The sequence below is a fragment of the Myotis brandtii genome, unplaced genomic scaffold (assembly GCF_000412655.1).
Source record: "Myotis brandtii unplaced genomic scaffold, ASM41265v1 scaffold513, whole genome shotgun sequence".
In the NCBI taxonomy this organism is placed as follows: domain Eukaryota; kingdom Metazoa; phylum Chordata; class Mammalia; order Chiroptera; family Vespertilionidae; genus Myotis; species Myotis brandtii.
In genome coordinates, this window is record NW_005369552.1 from 308,476 (window position 1) to 317,501 (window position 9,026).

General features: G+C 38.0%; 1 protein-coding gene and 1 pseudogene across 5 annotated transcripts in view; one reads left to right on the plus strand and one right to left on the minus strand.

Annotated features, from left to right (window-relative positions):
- LNX2 (ligand of numb-protein X 2) overlaps positions 1-9,026 on the minus strand; it is an 83,488-nt gene that overhangs the window by 62,555 nt on the left and 11,907 nt on the right. The window lies entirely within an intron of this gene.
- Positions 5,577-6,196, plus strand: LOC102258944 (annotated as a pseudogene).

Here is a 9,026-nt window from a genome sequence, read left to right on the forward strand (position 1 = left end):
CCATGCCACGGTGCTTGTATTGTGCAGGAGTGGTTTCAAGAACATGAGGGAGACTTTACCTTGCTTAGGTGGCCCCCACAATCACCAGATCTCAATCCAATTGAGCATTTGTGGGACAAAGTTAAGAGCCAACAGGCAGCTGGTTCCACAACCATCAAATCTCACAGAACTGGACAGTGCTATTAATCAGGCATGGTGTCAGATTCCTCGCATTACCTTTCAACATCTTGTGGAGTCAATGTCAAGAAGAATCGCCGCAGTATTGAAGGCAAAAGGTGGCCCAACGAAGTACTGATGGGTCAGAATAATATGGCCACTCATAATAATATATATTCCATGTTCAAAGGCTGTTAAATTGCATTGTTTACCCATATCTTCAGAGAAAAATCACTTCTACTGTCGTGGTAAACAACCTGCTTCCCTATTTATAATGGTCTGGCCCTCTAGCAACTTCAGTGTGAAATTATAGCTAATTTGCCTACAAACGTCAGGTGGTCATAATAACCTGGACACTCAGTGTATACCAAGAGGCAGCCAGTGCCTAAATAGCTATTTTAAGTTGTCCTTGTACACAAATACCAGGACTGGGACATAAATTTCTAAGAAATGTTGCCTGTTTATTAGCCCAATATCACTACACTATATAGTAATAAACTTTAACTCTAACTCAGTAAAAGAAAATGACTGCAACTAATGTACCCCTGCCCCCCATACACACATCAAAAAAGCAGATGCCTGCCCTAGTCGGTTTGGCTTAGTGGATAGAGTGTCAGCCCATAGATTGAAGGGTTGCAGGTTCGATTCTGGGCACTGGTCTGGAGCATGGAGGCCACCAGTCTATGTGTCTCTCACATGGATGTTTCTCTCTCCGGCTCCCCATCCCCGTAACACTCTCTCTAAAAATCAATGAAAAAAAACCCCAAAAACCCTTGGGTGAGGATTAATAATAACAAAAAGCAGAGGCCTCACAGAGATTTTTTTTTAATTAAATGTTTATTGTTCACCTCACAGAGATTTTAACACATAACTCATCTTATTAGTACCATTCTTCAAAGCAGAACTTGTTTTTCTTATGTTTTCTGAAATATTTTTCTTGCTAAAAAAAAATATGCATTTACAAAAAAACCCATAGTTAACACCTATTTTCCACATGCTGTGCTATGATGCCCCCTGATGGAGAGCAAACATGGCCAGTGGAGCCTCACAACTTGGCGGAGTCAATGGCACACACTGCACACATGCTCTCTAGACCCACACTAAACTGAATGTGTTCTGCAAAATGAATTGTTTTTCTCAACTTTGGTAGTTCTTTCTGCCCTTTATTTCGTGATCTAAGCAAAAGTTTGATCCGTATGACTACAAACGATATGCATGCAATAGTGCTGAAAACAAAGATGTAGCTCCCAAACTTTAAATGAAAGCTTTGCATGCTGAAGTACCTTCAAGGAGACAGTATAAAAAGTAAGAAACAGAACGCCCTAGCCAATGTGGGTCAATGGTTAGAATTCTGGCCCTAGCTCTGAAGGGTCGTGGGTTTGATTCCAGCTCAAGGGCTCACACCTGGGTGGCAGGTTCAATCCTTGGCCTCGGTTGGGGTGCATGCGGGTCTCTCCCCCAACCCCCATTTCCACTCTCTAAAAATCAATGGAAAAATATTCTCAGATGAGGATTAACAAAAAAATTAATAAAATTAGAGGGTGAAGAAGGATTACAGGAAGTCCTTTGAAAATATAAAAAGCATCATCAATTCCACTGTAGATTAGGATGTTGTTAAACAGTTATGAATGGGGATAGGAACTATGGATGTGAGCTATAGTTTATGTAGTAAAAGCTATTACACATTATTTTTTATTACTCTTGCTTGTCTATCTTCTAGGTTTTCAATGAATATCTATTATAAAGTGTTCTACAATTTAACCATTTTCATAACAAAAAGTGAAAATCCTATTATTCCACAGATAAATATTTTAAGAAAGAAAGAAGGAAAATCTAAGGCCCCTAGGGTCAAAGTGAAAAATACTCCAGCTAAGATGATGTTACAGGTGTTTTTTTTTATAGCAATCCATTTTCTTATGCTTGCTCCTAAATTGCTATTTTTATCAGATTTTAATGGAGGGAGAGACACTACTTTTTCAGAAAACACCATAAAAATAAATACAGTCCTAGCTAGTTTGGCTTAGTGGATAGAGTGTTGGCCTTCGCAATGAAGGGTCCCAGATTCATTTTGGGTCAAGGGCACATGCCTGGGTTGCGGGCTTGATCCCTGGTGGGGGTGCGTGCAGGAGGCAGCCGATCAATGATTCTCTTTCATCATTGATGTTTCTATCTCTCTTCCCCTCCCTTCCTCTCTGAAATCAATAAAAAAATTAAATAAATAAATACAAAAACCATGCAGGTAATCATCTCACTAAACAATTATCACTATAAAAAGGGTTAAATCAAATCAAATCAAAGTTCTTGCTGACAGCTCATTACAAAAGTCAAGGTACATATACATTTTTAGGTGTCATCTCTGTAACAAAGAAGCAATCACTCTTTTTAAAAACATTTTTTAATATTTATTTTTTCATTTCTAGTTTACCTTTATTATCTATAATAATAAAAGGGTAATATGCTAATTAACCGGACGTCCTTCCGGGCGTCATTCCAGACAAAGTTGGGGCTGGAGGGAAGCCAGCCTGGGTCCTGGGTGTCTGCAGGTGTCCAGAGGAAAGCCAGCCTGGGTCCCGGGTGCCAGAGGGAAGCTGGTGCCGGCATCCAGGAGAAGGAAGGCCTACTCTTGCACGAATTTCGTGCATCAGGCCTCTAGTCCTATATAATAAAAGGCTAATATGCAAATCGACTGGATGGTGGAACCACTGGTCGCTATGACGTGCACTAACCACTAGGGGGCAGACGCTCAATGCAGGAGCTGCCCCCTGGTGGTCAGTGCACTCCCATAGGGTTAGCACTGCTCAGCCAGAAGCCCTGAGCTGGGCTGATGGCTGGCGAGCACAGTGGCAGTGGCAGGAGCCTCTCCCACCTCCATGGCAGCACTAAGGATGTCCGACTGCCGGCTTAGGCCAGCTCCTGGGGAGCGGGACTAAGCTGTCAGTCAGACATCCCCCAAGGGCTCCCAAACTGAGGGACCCCCCCTTCCCCGAGTGCACGAATTTTGTGCACCGGGCCTCTAGTTATTTTATATTAGTTTCAGGTGTACAGAAAGTGGTTAGACATTTACATAATTTATAAAGTGATCCCCCTCATAAATCTAGTACCCACCTGGCATGATACATAGTTATTACAATATTATCGCCTATATTCCCTAGGCTCTACTTTAAATCTCTTGTCTATTTTGTAACTACCAATTGTACTTCTTACTCCCTTCTCATTTTTCACCCAGCCCCTCCCCCATCCCATATTGCAACCATCAGTTTGTTCTCCATCTATCAGTTTGTCCATTTATATTGTTTAGATTCCACATAAAAATAAAATCATATGAGATTTGTCTTTCTCTGTCTGACTTATTTTACTTAGTATAATACCTTCTAGGTCCATCCATGTTACTGCAAATGGTAAGATTTCATTCTTTTTTATGGCCGAGTAATATTCCATTGTATATATGTACCACTTCATCTTTATCCAATCATCTATTGATAAGAACTTAGGTTGCTTCCATATCTTGGCTATTGTAAATGAACACAAGAGACGCATATATCTTTTCTAATTAGTGTTTTAGATTTCTTCTTTAGACAGACACCCAAGTAGTTCTATTTTTAATTTTTTGAGGTACCTCCATAAAGTTTTCCATAGTGGCTGCACAAATTTGCAATCCCAACAACAATATATAAGGGTTCCCCTTTCCTACATTCTTGCTAATACTTGTTGTTATGTTGATTTATTCATGATAGTCATTCTGACAGGTGTGAGATAATATCTGAATGTGGTATTAATTTACATTTCTCTGATGATTAGTGATGTTCAACATCTTTCCATATGTCCATTGCCTATCTGTATGTTCTCTTTGAAGAATATCTATTCAAGTCCTCTGGCATGTTTTTTGTTGTTGTTGATTTGTATGTCTTTATGAAATTTGAATATTAACCCATTACCAGATGTATCATTGGCCAATATCTCCTCCCAATCAATTGGATGTCTTTTCACTTTGTTGATGGTTTCTTTTGCTGTGCAAAAACATTTCAGCTTGATGTAGTCTCATTTGGTTATTTTTTTGTTTGTTTCTCTTGCCCAAGAAACTATATGAACGAAAATATTACTAAGAGTAATGTCAGAGAGTTTACTGCCTGTGTTTTCTTCTAGGAGTTTTATGGTTTCAAGTCTTACATTTGATTCTTTAATCCATTTTGAGTTTACTCTCATATATGGTATAAGAAGGTGGTCTAGTTTCATTTCTTTGCATGTATCTGTCCAGTTATCCCAACACCATTTATTGAATAGATGTCTTTACCCCACTGTACAGGGTTGACAAAAGTAGGGTTACAGTTGTTTATATGGATAAAGACATGCATGTTATTATTACAATAGCTTTATTACTAAAAATAATGTCACAATGGCACAGTGTACTTAGGTACAATCTCCTAAGTGCTCAAATTGCCTATCTTCATTATTGACACATTCTTGTAGCATACTTGCTATACTCAAGCACACTTTAGCAGAGACCTACTTTTGCCCCCCTCCTCCTGTATGTTCTGGCCTCCTTTGTCATAGATTAATTGACCATACAGGTATGGGTTTATTTCTGGGCTCTCTATTCTGTTCCGTTGATCTACGTATGTGTCTGTTTGCATACCATTTTAAATACTTTAGCCTTATAGTACAATTTGGTACAAGGTAGCATGATACCTCCAACTTTGTTCTTCTTTCTAAAGATTGCTTTGGCTATTCGGAGTCTTTTGTGGTTCCATATAAATTTTAGAATTATTTGTTTTAGTTCTATGAAAAATGCCATTGTATTGTATATGACTGTTTTCTTAATTTCTCTGATAGTTCGTTATAGGTGCATAAAAATGTGAGCAATTTTGTATTCTGCTACTTTACGGAATTCATTTATCAGTTCTAGTTGCTTTTTAGAGGAATCTTTAGACTTCTCTCTATATAGTATCAAGTCATCGGCAAATTATGACAGTTTAACTTCTTCCTTACCAATATGGATGTCCTTATATACTTTTCTTGTCTGATGGCTGTGGCTAAGACTTCTAGTATTATGTTAAATAAAAGTGGCATAAGTAGGCATCCTTGTTTTTAATCTTAAGGAAAATGCTTTTAGCTTTTCCCTACTGAGTATGAAGTTAGCTCTGAGTTTGTCATAAAAGGCCTTTATTATGTTGAGGTATCTTCCCTCTGTTACATTTTGTGAGAGTTTTTATCATAAATGGACACTGGATACTGTCAAATGCTTTTTCTGCATCTACTGATATGATCATATGATTTTCATCATTTGTTTATGTAGTGTATCACCTTAATTAATTTGTGGATATTAAACCAACTTTGCATCCCAGGAATAAATTTCCCTAGGTTACAGTGTATGATCCTCTTAATGTATTTCTGGGTGTGGTTTGTTAATATTTTGTGGAGAATATTTGCATCCGTGTTCATCAGAGAGATTGGCCTATAATTTTCTTTTTTTGTAATGTCTTTGTCAGGTTTTAGAATCAGGGTACTCCTTCACAGGAGGCCTAACATGCTGCTGCTGCCATGTCTCTAGTGATTCCTGAGAAGTTCCAGCACATTTTGTGAGTATTCAACACCAATATTGATGGCCAAAGGAAAACAGACTTTATCATCACTGAAATTAAGGATATGGGGCAAAGATATGCTCATGTGGTGTTGAGGAAAGCAGACATCAATCTCACCAACAGGGCAGGAAAGCTCAGAGAGGATGAGAAGGAATGTGTGATCACCATTATCCACAGAATCCACACCAGTACCAGATTCTAGACTGGTTCTTGGACAGAAGGATGTGAAGGACAGAAAATAAAGCCAAGTCTTTGCCAATGGTCTGGACAACAAACTTCATGAAGACCTGGAGCAGCTGAAGAAAATTCAGGCCCACATAAGGCTGCACCACTTCTGTGGTCTTCATGTTCAAAGCCAGCACACCAAGGCCATGGGATGCTGGGGTTGCACTGTGGGTGTGTCCAAGAAGAAATAAATCTATAGGCCTTGTATGTTAATAAATAGTTTATACACCTAAAAATATGACCTTAGGAGCCATCCCTCCTCTTGCATTTTTTTGAAACAGTTTAAGGACAGATATTAATTCTTCTTTGAATGTTTGGTAAAATTCACCTGTGAAGCCATCTGGTTCAGAACTTTTGTTTACTGGGAATTTTTTATTTCGTCAATTACCAGTCTATTCAGATTTTCTGTTTCTTCTTGATTCAGTTTGGAAGAGTGTACGTTTCCAGAATTTATCCATTTCTTCCAGATTGTCCAATTTGTTGGCCTATAACTATTCAAAGTATTTCTTATAATCCTTTGTATTTGTTTCAGTATTCACTTCTCCTCTTTCGTTTCTGACATTATTTGTGTCCTCTCTCTCTCTCTTTTTTCTTGATTAGTTTGGTTAAAGGTTTATTAATTTTATCTTTGCAAAGAACCAGCTCTCAGTTTCATTGATCTTTTGTAATTTTTAGACTCTATTTCATTTATTCACACTCTTGATATTTCCTTCTACTAATTTTGGCCTTTGTTTGTTGTTCTTTTTCTAGTTCCTTTAAGTGTAAAGTTAGGTTGTTTGAGATTTTTCTTGTTTCTTGAGGTAGGATAATAATGCTATTAATTTCGCTCTTATAATTGCTTTCATTGTTCCTCATAGATTTTGGGTTGTGTTTTATTTTTGTCTCTTTGGATTTCTTCCTTGACCTCATCGATTTCTTCCTTGATCTCACTGTTAACCCATTCATTATTTAGTAGCATGTTACTTAGCCTTCAAGTATTTGTGTGTTTTCATTTTCTTCTTGTAACTGATTTCTAATTGTGGTTGAAGAAGATGCTTGATATAATTTCAACCTTCTTAAATTTATAGAGATAGTTTTGTAGTCTATACTAGAAAATGTTCCATGTGCACTTGAAAAGAATGTATATTCTGATGCTTTGGTGTAAAGTGCTATTAAAATATCAATTAAATACATATTGTCTAATATATCACTTAAGGCTGCTGTTTCCTTGTTGCTTATCTGCCTGGATGTTCTATCCTTTGATGTCAACAGGGTGTTAAAGTCCCCTGCAATTATTGTATTACTGTTGATATATCCCTTTAAGTCTGTCAATATTTACTTTATGAATTTAGGTACGCCTAGGTTGGGTAAATGTTTATGTTTATAAGGAATTTATCCCTATATTATCATGTAGCTTCATTCTCTGTCTCTTGTTACAGCCTTTGTTTTGAAGCCTATTTTGTGTAAGTATTGCTACCCTAGCTTTTTTGTTGTTTGTTTCTATTTGCATGAAATATCTTTTCCCATTCCTTAACTTTCAGTCTGTGTGTGTCTTTCAATCTGAAATAGGTCTCTTGTAGACAGCATATGTATAGGTCTTGTTTTCTTATCCAGTCAATTATCCTATGTCTTTTGATGGGAACATCTAATCCATTCACATTTAAGGTGATTACTAACAGGTATGTAGTTGTCAGTTCCTTATTTATATATTTTCTTCTTTTTTTAAAAAAAAAATGTTTTTATTGATTTCAGAGAGAGGAAGGGAGAGGAAGAGAGAGATAGAAACACTGATGATGAGAGAGAATCATCAAACAGCTGCCTCCTGCACGGCGTCTACTGGGGTTCAAACCCACAACCCAGGCACATACCCTGACCTGGAATTGAACCAGTAATCTCCTAGTTCATAAGTCAACGTTCAACTGAGCTACACTAGCTGGGCTCTTCTTCTTCTTCTGAAAGAATTCCCTTTAACATTTTTGTAATACTGTTTTCTTGTCTAGGAAGCTCTTTATCTCTCCTTCAATCTTAAATCCTTGCTGGGTAGAGTAATCATGGTTGTAGGTCCTTGCTTTTCATCACTTTAAATATTTCATGGCAACCATTTTCTAGTGTGCAAAGTTTCTGTTGAAATATCAACTGACAGTCTATGGGTGCTGTCTTACAGGTAACTAACTGCTTCTCTCTTACTGCTTTTTCTTTTGAAAATGTTTTTACTATGATTTTAGAGAGAGAAGCAGGGAGAGGGAGTGAGATGGAAACATTGATGAGAGAAACATCAATCAGCTGCCTCCTTCACACCCCCTACTGGGGATCGAGTCCACAACCAGGCAATGCCCTGACTGGAAATTGAACCAGCGACCTCTTGGTGCATAGGGCAATGCTCTCCAACTGAGCCACACTGGCCAGGTGTCTCTTGCTCTTTTAAGATTTTCTCTTTGGCCCTGGCCAGGTGGTTCAGTTGGCTGGAGCATCATGTTGTACACCAAAGGTTGTAGGTTTGATTCCCTGTCAGGGACGTACCTAGGTTGCGGGTTTGATTCCAAGTTGGAATGTATACAGGAGGTAACCAATCAATGTTTCTCACATCAATGTTTCTCTCTCTCCCTGTCCCTTCCTTTCTCTCTCAAATCAATACAAACTTGTCCTCAGGTGAGGATTAAAAATAAAGGTTTGTCTTTAACCTTTGGTATTTTAATTATGCTAGTCTTGGTGTGGATCACTTTGGGTTCACCTTGTTGGTGACTCTGCATTTCCTAGGATGTGTGTCTATTTTCTTTACCAGGTTATGGAAATTTTCAGTCATTATTTCATCAAATAGATTTTCAAAACCCTGGCTCTCTGTCCTTTCCTTCTGGTACTATTATAGGCAAATTTTGATATGCTTAATGGTGTCCCAGAGGCCTCTTAACCTTCCTCATTTTTTAACATTCTTTTTTCCTTTTGCTGTTCTGATTGTTCCCCACTACCTTACCAGGTGTACCGGTTAATAATGTGGATTTTGTAATCAAAGAAAGCACGATAATTTCAAGAGAAACATCAAAAGTGCTTTATTCAAAGTAATGTCCATCGCTAGCTACACACTTCCCC